This window comes from Euprymna scolopes, chromosome 21, assembly GCF_053919585.1.
Source record: "Euprymna scolopes isolate OS-2025 chromosome 21, ASM5391958v1, whole genome shotgun sequence".
Taxonomy (NCBI): Eukaryota; Metazoa; Mollusca; class Cephalopoda; order Sepiida; family Sepiolidae; genus Euprymna; species Euprymna scolopes.
Window position 1 is genome coordinate 112,421,834 of NC_136502.1, and position 12,225 is coordinate 112,434,058.

The 12,225-nt window shown below is 34.6% G+C and overlaps 1 protein-coding gene across 5 annotated transcripts in view; it reads right to left on the reverse strand.

Moving 5' to 3' along the window:
• The window catches only part of LOC145242974 (protocadherin beta-15-like), a 444,195-nt gene that overhangs the window by 327,237 nt on the left and 104,733 nt on the right, over window positions 1-12,225 (reverse strand). For 2 of the 5 annotated variants that reach the window (XM_080106082.1, XM_080106084.1), the window contains exon 2: window positions 2,126-2,245. The exons of the other annotated variants lie outside the window; for them this stretch is intronic. The gene's annotated coding sequence lies outside the window, so the exon portion shown is untranslated. The remainder of the gene's footprint in view (window positions 1-2,125; window positions 2,246-12,225) is intronic. 5 annotated transcript variants of the gene reach the window in all.

Here is a 12,225-nt window from a genome sequence, read left to right on the forward strand (position 1 = left end):
TCTGAAAACTTTAAAAATTGTAAGTAAAAGAATTTTTTATGATTTTTTTTTAAAAGAAGTTATTTTAAGGAATGTTACAAAAGTTTCGAAGTTTGGTAAAAAAAAAAAAAAAAAAAAAAAATGTTCGAAGGAAAGCTAAGCAATTTTGTACATAGATCCAAATAGTCAAATTGTTAAATCTGTACACAATGAATTGATTGATTAGATCACAGGTCAGAAATCGATAAATAATTACGTGAACAATTCCACTCGCATCTGAACCCACAAGTTTATAGAAATCTAATTATAATACATAGAAATTACATGATGTTGTTCTTCAGAAACTACTCTTCTATTTCCTTATCTCAACACTCCGTCATTATTTATTGCTAAAAAACTCTATCTAAAAAGATATTGAGCCTTTAATATATACAAATTGATTGGATTCAGTTTCAGAATTGATAGTTAAAGACAAATTTTTTGTATTCTTCCCCCCCTCCCAAACAAGGTGTACCCCCCCCCCCATTACGTGGGATCATGTCCAGCAAGGGACTGTGAGGAGTTGAACAGTGAGATATTTTCCCCATTGCATTTAAACTTCTGCATGTTCATACAGTCAATGAAGCAGGAAGTAGGGAAGGAATTCCAAAGTCTGTAATCAGTGGTTAATAAAGACGATTGACTAAAGAGTTGAAGCTTATCTATGATTACAGCATCCGTTGGTAAATATACATGAATATTGATGAAGGATATGAAGAGAATATCACAAAATTAAACCCATTTTATAAGTATCTAAACGAGATCTTGCTACTAATAGAATTTCCTCTTTTAAATTCAATATATCGAGACAAGATTAGTGCAGGACTAAACTATATAAAATTTGGGAGATATTGCATTCACAAATGGTCCCCCGTAAGCCAAATGGATATTCCGATCAAGGGAGATGATTTTGAAAACTTTAGTTTTTGCATAGAGGTGGCATCGTCCTCCCACCTACAGTACTTGATATTTCCAAATTGTCACCCAGATTGTACAGACCAGACTGAAGTTGCTTAACTTTGGTGATATGATGTGATTATGAAACTTTTTTTCTTTTGCTAAACAGAACTTGTGTAAGTTTTACGAATCTTACGTCTCTCTCTCTCTCTCTCTCTCTCTCTCTCTCTCTCTCTCTCTCTCTCTTCCCTTCTCTCTCTATCTCTCTCCCTCTCATCGTCTCCCATCCCCTCGTTTTCCCTTTTCTCTTCTTTCTCCTCTCTCTGTCTCTCCTTCTGATAGTCTCCTTCTCTCTTGTCTTCCCTCTCATCCTCTCACTCTCTCTTTCGCCTCATCTCCCATCCTCTCCCTCCCTCTCTATTTCCATCTCTCTCCGTCTCCCCCTTGGCTTTCTATCTTTTATTTTCTTCTTTACTTTCTCTCTTTCCCTCCCGCTCTCTCCATCTCTCTCGCTCGCTGTTGCCTGTAATCGTCTCTCTCTCTATCTCGCCTTCCTTCTGTAAGGCCACTTATCGATCTGATTGAAAAATAAAGAGCGATTTCACTGATTCCAGTGACAATAAAAATGTATTGAAAGTTTGGAACATTATTTCATCCTCATTCAATCCCGGGCGACGTCGAGTTTCTCTGCTAGTTAGAGATTATTATTAAGCTATATTACACATAATTTAATACTTTCAAAGAATAGCGTTTTTTTTTAACCTTATGTAATTCACCTGTGTGTTTCAAACATTAGTCCGATAGGGTGTTTATACACCCCAATACAAAAATGTTTATAATGTTATTATTTCGTAAAATATAATTATCCTGCTGATTCACAATATAACTACGATCGCTGTTGAACAGTTTGAATCACTTGTATCTTGTTGATATTAATATAAAATAATACAATAAAATAAATTATAAAAACAAAAGAAAAAACAATATATTACATTAGCTTAGCTCATAATTACAAGATTGAAAGAGGAATAAATTGTAAATAAAATAATAATCCCATCAAAACTTATGATAAAGAAAATACAAAAAACATATTAATTCCATATTAAATATTACAGATTAACCTAATGATACATAATATGCGCTTATAGCTAAAAATTTTTCATTCCCACTGAAAAATACGAAACTATATAAATCATAAAATCATACCTACGTTAGTCAGTTGGAGTGACTGGACATTCCATAAGGAGAAAGCGACGTCTATCGCCAAGCAAAACTGAGCTACAACTGTAACATACCATATGGGTTATACCCTCATTGAGCCAGGAGAGTACTGGAAGGGAGGAAAAGAAATAAGTTGCCAACTAGGAATACTAAGCATTTAAACAAAATTGGGGAGACAAAACACTCCATAGGATTAAGGCAGGGTTTTATAAAAGGTTTCTTTGTTTTTTTTTGCCATCATTGACTGTGACTCAAAGTACCAGTACATATTAAATCAACTTGTCTCTCTTAAATCGTTTTATTTTTTTTTTTATTTATCTTTTTTATTCCCCCACCCCTGGGCTGATGTATGCAATCGTTTCCTTTGATTATTGCATGCATATTTTAAGGTTTTTTGCATTATACTTTTTATCCAAGTTAAATGTATAGATCCTGAATAAAGAAAAGAAAATCAAAGCTGTAATAGAATTCTGTTTCATTCCTTCCAGCAAATACTTTTACCAAGTACGTTACAGTATTTACCAATACAGAGTTATCTCCCTTGAACATCATCAGTTTAGTCTTTTTGGCATACTACGCTATAGGTGTGTTTCTCGCCTACATATATTGATAAATCAATTATCATTGAAATCCCAAATGAAATAATAGAAAACTAAAATTAAAAAAATCTAAACAGGATTACATTTCTGAATTTTTGAGATGAGGATTGGTTATTCGTATTTGGATTCTTCGCACTACCGTTCTCATCTTGAGTGTCATTTTCACCACATTTCGATCGATGTAACCGCCGACCTTCTTCAGTTGTATCTGGTCGACCTCAGGAATTCACGCAGAATTTTGAATGGAACCCTTTATTAACTTCATGGGGGTAGCATGTTCTTGTTCCGTCAACCATGACTGAATAGAAGTCCTAAGTAATTTTCAATTGTATTTTTCATTCGCCCACACTGAGAATTGAACGTTCAACCTTCAGGAGAATATCCCTTTTACAATTTCACGGGTCCTTGCATAGCGCAGAGGTTAGAGTTCGGCAGAAGAATTCCAAGTTCGAAAAGATACACCTGAAGAAGGTCGGAGGTAACATCGGCCGAAACGTTGTAAAAAAAAAAAAAAGATAGTAGTCTGAAGAATCCAAATACGACTAACCAGGATTGATTTTTTTAAAAATTATTTGAAGCCATCCACCTGGCAATATATCAACACTCAGACAACGCCAGATGAATACACGTGATAGGTATACATATAGGATGGATAAAAAGGTAGGAAAAAGTTCTGTTTGTCGTATTTGTTCTATACAAACTTCATTAGAGCCTGAGAGATTAGTTGACAGTGAGATTATTAGTATTATATTTTTAAGGATTTTTTTCCTTTTATTAGCTATTTATTTTTCCAGCAAGAATTTCTATCATCTTTATTTTAGTCGCTATTAATCACATCTCGTCAGACTGTGAAATTAATAAGCAACGTGGATGCGGAACAAGAAAGAAAAAGAAAAAAAGGTTCCAGGAAAAGAAACCTGAAATTTGGTTTCATCGGAAGAAAGCTTGTTTTAATACAGCAATTATTCCACCACAGATCTTGAACGACAGTCTGTTATGATGAAAAAGCACCCGTAATAAAGATGAAGTAAAAGCTAGTTAAAAAAAAAAAAAAAAAAAGCGACGATAATCAGCTTCATTAGTGTTTGTTTGGATTTTTCAGAAAAAAAATATCGTGAAGTTGTCGCTAATTGCTCGTCATCTTAAAGCTCTATTTTTGGAGTGACCTAAATTATTAGCACAAGAAATGAAGCGATTACGCAGATTAATCTATTAACTTTCTATATAATAAAGTAATTTCGATTTTTTTTAACCTTCAGTTACAATAGGAAAATAGATGAAGACTTCCTATGCAATTCTTTTGAACCCCCCCCCAAAAAAAAAACCACCTATTGCAATTCCTATAATGAGTTCAACGAAAATATTCTTCTTACAAATCCCATATAAAGTTATTTGGTCAGATTTTCCAAATCAAACTCAAATAGCAATTCATCTAACATATAATTTAATTCGTGAATGAAGCCGCAATTCATCTAACATATAATTTAATTCGTGAATGAAGCCGTAATTCATCTAACATATAATTTAATTCGTGAATGAAGCCGCAATTCATCTAACATATAATTTAATTCGTGAATGAAGCTAAGATTAAAAAATAATAAATATTCGTCCAAATTCCTTCGTACCAACTCCCGACTTCAACTGTAAACTTCACAGACCGTTATCCATGCCTCTCTCACATATCCAAAAAGAAGACTCCTCTATGCTTCCCCCTTCATTCCTTTTCACAGCAGTCATTGTACTCATATGCAAATTACTGCCATATGTATATTAATAAACGACGAAAGTTTTTTTTTCTCTTTATTTTCTTAATTTTGTCAACCGACAGGATAGACAGAGGTAAGTCATGTTTTTCATTACTTATTTTTTATTTTTTTTTACTTGGGCGTCACCACTTATCAAGGCCCGAAAGCCACTCGAGAATAAGTGTTAACGTATGTAAGCTGATAGTGTAGTAATCATTAATCGTATAAATTGGGTAAAATTTGATTATTTATGGGGACAGCTCAACAAGAACTTGTTTACATTGAATTTGAAGGCTACCTCGTTGTATTCAAACGGGAAGCAGGACAGCAGAACAGTGTTCCATAATTCCGGACTAGCCTATTTTTTGTTTGTTTTCGCCAGTTATGGGTTGTTTCCTGAGAATACTTCAGCCAAGTAGGATTATATTCGTCTGTTAGAACGACGAAAACCGTCTGATCATCCAAAGGCTGATGGATGACTCTCACTGAGTTTATTTAAAGTGAAGCTGATTTGCTCAGAGCCAGCCAGCCTCACTCTCTCGTCCCAATCAGCCTGATTCAGCAGCAGGACTGGGTCGTGACAGCTGGAGGCCAGGTGGAATACAAGTGGTGCCGAATTTTCTCCTGATTTCCAAATTCGACAGATACATCCTAGAGTTAAACAAGATATACCTGAAGAAGATCGAAGGTTACATCGACCAAAACGTTGTGAAAATGACGCTCAACATTGGAACAGTAGTCCAATGAATCCAAATGATATATACAAAATATGCTTAGGATGAGAACGCTAACTGAAACGTTTCTGTGTAGCTTATTTTCCATAAGTAAATGGAATGGAAACTTCATTAATCCTATGCAGGTTGAACCGGCTTCATCCAAAGGATTTGGGTTTAACTAGTCAAAAAATTAAAAAGTAACATCAAAATACATTTTTATCCAATTTTTTTTCTTAAATTCACATATTTTTAATGACTCCTTAAAATATATTCTGTGTGGTGAGACACTTAATTTGAGAGCTTTGGGTAGTGTGGAGTTAATACTTAGTTGAAAATACTCCCGGGTCCACTCTAACTTAGAATGGTAATACTTATCAGGGTCCTAACTATGAATAAAATAGAATCTCTTTTTTTCATATATATATATATATATATATATATATATATATATATATATAAGTAGGTTGTAGTTTGCTTGAAGCATTGTTGAAGAAAATTATAAGGTAAAATTAAAAGCCAAGAACAATGCGAGATTTTTTTTTTATATAGAGTAAAATTAAATGCAAACAAAAGAAATAAAGTTCTTTTTTTTGTTGTTTGTTTTTTCTTTTTCACACAAATTTTAACTCTAAACAACAGTAATTTTTTTTTTCCTGTTGTATTCAATGGTGATATAAATCTCAATATATTTCAGACTTATTAGTCCATTTTCAAGAGAAGACAGCGGAAGAGTGTTCAAAATTGGAAAAGTAGCTGCCGAGTTTGCCACGTGATACCGCGAAATATAGAACAAAAAATGACGTTAGGAGAACGTTAAAATAAATCAGTTGATGTTTGAAATACTTGTTGCGTTTGTGAATCAAGGGAGATGACTATTCAAGCAAGGTTTTTTTTTTTTTTTTTTTTTTTTAATTATTGTTTTTCTTATGTTTTAAACTTATATTATAAAAGCGGAGCTCAATTCCAGTCTATTGTTTAGTGTGGGAGTATTTTTTGAAATAATTAAAGATTCGAGGATACGAAGTTGACCTACGTTTCTTGAAGAAGCAAGAATGTTGATGTGAAAATCTGGTTCTGAATTAATGCAAGTGCGAATATGTTTATAGAACGACGAAGCAGTAGTGTTTAAGTGCTCTTTAATGCGGTGATGAAGCAATCTGGTAGTGCTTCCGATGTAAGATGCACTGCATTTAGCGCATTGTAGGTCGTAAACAACGTGGTTCTTAAAGCATAAACCTGTGTGTGATATTGGGCAATTAGAGAGTGAACAAGGGGAAGGTGTATGCGATGGATGTTTTCGGTTGAGCTGTTGTCTTAAAGTAGATCCAGTGTGGATGAGTTGAATGTTGAGCCCCTCGCTGCGGATGGCTTTTCGGATTGAAGATGAGATTTTGTCACTGAGGAAGGGTAGTTTTAGAAAACAATTGTTAGAGAAGGGTCGGGTGTTGCGTTTTTTCTTTTTAAGTGAGGATAGGATCGTATTAGGGTAGCCGTTTAGTGAGAGGGTCTGTAGGAAATTGTTAGTGTGTGTATGTTTGTCGGAGATGTTAGTGCATTTGTCTTGTATGCGTGAGATTTCGGCATGTGCGTAGTTTAGTTTGTCCTTGAGAGGTAGCGCAGATTTGAAATGTACGAAGAGGCGTTTGCTGGCGGGTTTTCTGTAGAATTCAGTGCATATGGCACCATTTTTTTTTATTTGTATTTTAAAATCAAGTAGAGAAAGGGATTCCGAAGAGTCTGGGTGTTCTATAGTAAATTTTAAGTTTGGGTCGGCGTTATTGAATTTGTGGAAAATGTTAATAGCTTCTTCGCGGGAGTATGTGATAATTAAAATGTCATCGATATATCTAGTGAAAAGGAGATAAGAATAGCAGGTACTAAGGGTGTGTCTTTCGAGTTTGTCCATATAAGCAATGGCAAGAATACCGGATAGACTGGAGCCCATGGGTAGTCCAGATACTTGTTTGAACGTGTTTTGTAGGAAAGTAAAGTAAGTGTTGTCTACTATAATACGGAGGAGTTGTAAGAGATCTCCTGGAGTAATTCCGAAGCATTGTGGGTTTTTAGATGCTATAATGTCTGCCATGAGATTAATGGCTGGATGTGCAGGAATGGAGGTGTATAAAGAAACGACGTCTAGGCTAAATGGGTATCTGTATAGTTTGAGTAGATGGTGTGGTAGATCGTTGAGTCTGTTAATTACTTGGTTGGAACTACTAACATGGGCTGGGAAGGTAGAGAGTAGAGGTTTAAGTAGGCGGGATATTAACCAAGAGATTTTATAAAGGGGACCGTTAACGCTTGAAACAATGGGTCTGATCTGTGTGTGTGTGCTATTTTTGTGGGTTTTAATAAGGTGATAAAAGGTAGGTAATTTGCTGTATTTAGTAATAAAATTTAGTCTGTGTTGTTTTGGGAGATTTCTTTTAAAACAAATTTGAGACCATGTCTTGTTAATGTTGTTCTCAATACGAGCAGCAGTGATATTATGTGCTGGGGTGTAAAGGTCGGTATTGGAAAGATGCTCTATAGCAAGGTTGTTATAAGATTCCTGTGATATAACGCAAAATTCTCTGCCCTTATCAGAGGGTAAGTAAACTAAATCTTTGTCTTTAAGGGATTTAAGGGTGAGGTATTGGTTCCTGGTAAGATTGGGGGTAATATGGTGTTGTTCGCGTTCAAGTATTCTGAGGATTTTATGCTTTAACCTTGAAAGTTTTAGATCTAGTGGAATATTATTAGGAGGTGGGTATAAAGGGTGATCAAGCTGAAAAACAGGAAAAGAGGTGTTGTGATTACCTGAGAGGTTGAGGGGGGTGTCCTTGTTATCGTGCGGGGCAAAAGCGTGCAGCCATTTAAGGTGGTAAGCAGTTCTGCAGAACTGCGTTTCTATGTTGAGTTTAGCTTTATCCGTCAGTTTCATTGTGGTGATAATTACACTAATTATTATGAAAATGGACTAATAAGTCTGAAATATATTGAGATTTATATCACCATTGAATACAACAGGAAAAAAAAAATTACTGTTGTTTAGAGTTAAAATTTGTGTGAAAAAGAAAAAACAAACAACAAAAAAAAGAACTTTATTTCTTTTGTTTGCATTTAATTTTACTCTATATAAAAAAAAAAATCTCGCATTGTTCTTGGCTTTTAATTTTACCTTATAATATATATATATATATATATATATATATATATATATATATATATATATATATATATATATATGAATCGACTTACTTGTAGTTTCATTAAATACTTTGCAAGCAAAATCCGATTCCGCATTTTGCTAACTCCTAACCTCTGATGAGAAGGAAAGTATTTTTTTTCGAAACTCCACGGACTAAGGACAATCCACTTAATTTGTGTTTCGTTTTTGAAAATTAAATATGTTTTTAACTCGTTTAAAATGTTTTTAACATGTTTTATTAATTATTTGTTCGTATATATTTGAATCTTTTTTCATAAATTATATATATATATATATATTCTTATTAATATTTCTAACCAAAAATTATATGTATTAAAATATATCAACAATTGGTGCACACACACACACACACACACACACACACACGCACATCTGCTTCCCTTGTTCGCCTTATATTATTTTATTTATGTCATTAGCCTCACAATTATCTGTCTACTCTTTGAGCTGGATGGTTGGTTAAGCTATTGCATCTCTCTCTCTTTCTCTCTGTATCCATCTATCTATCTATCTATCCCACTCTCTCACTCTCTCTCTCTCTCTCTCTCTCTCTCTCTCTCTCTCTATTTCTTCTGTATCTCTCATTCCGGCTCTCTCTCTCTCCCTCGCTTTCTCACAGAAGTTAGATATGCCACGCACCTTTTTTCATTGCCTATATTTACTATCTCACCTGACTTCTATCTTTAGTTTCTAACATTTCTACTTGATGTGAACACACACACATCATATATATATATATATATATATATATATATATATATATATATATATATATATATTATTATTATTAAATATTTTTTATCCAAAATTTAATGTATTAAAACATATCAACAATCGGCAATGTACATGTACAATAAAATTTAAGTCAAATAAAATTGACTCAAATATTAAACTTCATGATTACCAGTTTCTGTAATCGAGCATTCATATAAAGTTTTCACGAAAGCAAGACAACCAAAAACAGAACATCATATTATTTATTTTTCATGATCGCTACAATTGTTTCGAGACCATCATATATATATATATATATATATATATATATATATATATATATATGCATATATACAGACACACACACACACACACACACACACACACAAGGTAGAGCGATAAAACAACACTACAGCTTTATTTAAAAACTTTTATTGAAAAAAAAATAAAACAATTCAGGTAACTTGATTATATGGTAGTGCTGGCGTCTGTATGTAATGTAATGTAACCGCCTTCAGACTCAATCACCACCTTGATACAGGTTTGGAACTAGGAGCATGCCTTCTCTACAAGTGTCTGCGGTACGCGGTGATCATGCTGGCTTTGGCGTTGTAGGAGGTCATGCTGGTGATGTTCTCAATCTATGACCAAACGAAGTAGTTCTGCAAGTTCAGGTCGGGGAAGGAGGTGAGCAGTCAGAGAAGGGTACAAAGTCGTTGCACCCCTTCTGAAACCAAGCCTAGGTCTCTTTGGACTAGTGGACCAGCGCCAAATCCTGCTGCCACAACCAGGGTCTACCAGCGGCTACCTGATTGCACCAAGGGGTCACGATACTCTTCAGCACATCCAGGTACACTTTGGTGTTGACTTTCAAGCCGACTTTGAAGATGTGAGGTGGCACGATGTGGCCCTCACTTACAACCATAACCGTCACCGAAAAGTTTATTGAGCTGTGGCCTTAAGCATTGAATCGTCCAGATTCTCATTTTGAAGGTGCTGGCTATGGTCCTGTTGTCATAACTTGGGTCGGTAGAGAACATGAGTTGTGCAGCGGTGCATCTTTGCATCTTGCTCGTTGAACATTGTGTCAGTTTCAGACATGATAGAAGGCTCCTAATGCTTTTGGAATGTGTAAACAACTGGTCAATTAGTAGATGGTTTGCAACAAAAAAGGAAACTGTTTTTCATGAAACGGAAATGGAACTATGTCTTCTTTTCTAGGGCGAGAGTTTTTATTTATTTATATATTTAATTCTTTTCTCATATATATATATATATATATATATATAGGGTGACCCCCAAAAAACGGGCTCCAACTCTAATTAGGCCCCGTTTCTTAGTGTTTTGTTCGAATGAAATGAAACTTTGGTCATAACTAGTTTATTATATTCAAAACATCACATCAAAACACTAGGGGTCTTTGGCCTTTTTTTTTCTCCGTTCTACAGCATATGTTCTAGATGGCCCCCATTTAGCTTTTGTTTTTTTTTTTTGGCGGGGGGGGGGTCACCCTGTATATTTGAATCTTATATATGTATATTTAAATCTTTTTCTTTATATATACTGACCAGTCTCGTCGTTTTTAACTGATCTAACGAGATTATACCGTATTTTAGCTCTATCTCCAATCTAACTATGGTTTTGCGTTGATATGCTTTAGTATCGTCTGCTATTTTATTTTTTGTTTTACATTTTTTTCGGGTTTGAATTCGTAAAGTGCTTCGACCATTTCCGGTTTGTTATATAAATCGGAAGCAATAAAAAAAATACTTGTGTCGATATGGGTCCCTTTCTGTAGCAACCTCCTTTTATTCTTTAATATTTATATTTAAAGAGAAAAAAGTGAAAAATTTTGTAATTGTTTTTCCTTACAGTAATGGACTGCATTCATCAGCTTAAAAAATGATTGAATGACTGGAATCTTTTTTCATTTTGAAGCAATGCATCTTTGCTTTTCAAAAGAATTGAAAAGGAAGAACAAAGGTCAGAATGGCTGACAAGTTTTGTTAATTACAAATTAATAATTGCTACTGAGCTGATGAATCAGTTTTATATTTATTGTCTCCGTTGCTGTCAAAACATTCAAATTTTTATTATCATCCGGTTTCCACTCGCTTTTATGCCAGGGATTCTGAAATACGAAATAAATTAAATTAAATTCTAATCATCAATTCCCCCAACCCCACCTTCCTATCTACATTTTTTCTTTTTTCGAAAAGTTAAAAATTAAAATAAATTTTCAAAAACTTCTACAACGCAGAAATAGACAAGAAAAGAAAATAAATTAATGAATTAAACTCGTCGAAATTTTTTTTTTCCATTTTGATAAATTAAAATTATTATTATTTTTTTTTAATTTGTTCACTCCTAAACATGGCATATTGCAACTTGGAACGTAAGGGGCTATTATTTGGGACCATGTCTTGAGATGAACGAGATGTCTGTTTACATTACATTTAAACTTCTGCGGGTTAGTAAAGTCAAGGAAGTAGGAATCAGGAAGAGAATTCGAAAGTCTAGTATACCAACATCTAGGTACCTCTACAATAAAGCTATGCGATTTAGCTACTTGACATTCGGGGTTATGTCTCTATTGTTCTATGTGAGGAGATAGGCGAGACGTCTGTGCACATTACATTTAAACGTTTGCAGGTTCGTACAGTCAGGGAAGCAAGAAAAAGAGAGGGACGCCAAGTACGTCCAAGGATGGAGTATTGCTGCCACATCTTGCGTTAAATGTGAATCACCAATTCCTTAGCCTATTATTTGGTTATAACGCTCTGATACCCATCTGGCATCAATCAAAATGGATGGCTCTCGTCTTGGGGAGGCTCCATGTTTTGACAAGCTTCTGGGTTTGACCTTTAATCCTGATCTGAAGTGGAACACGTACATCAAGTCTGTTGCCAAGGTCGCTGGGAAAATGGTGGGGTCCTTCTACCACTCCAGAAGATATCTCACTACTGATGCAATTCTTTATCTATATAAAAGCCAAGTACGTCCAAAGATGGAGTACTGCTGCCACATCTGGGTAGGAAGTGCTAAAAACAGCCTATCCTGCCTTGACAGAGTACAAAATAGACTTTGTGGCTTAGTGGGGGATGCCC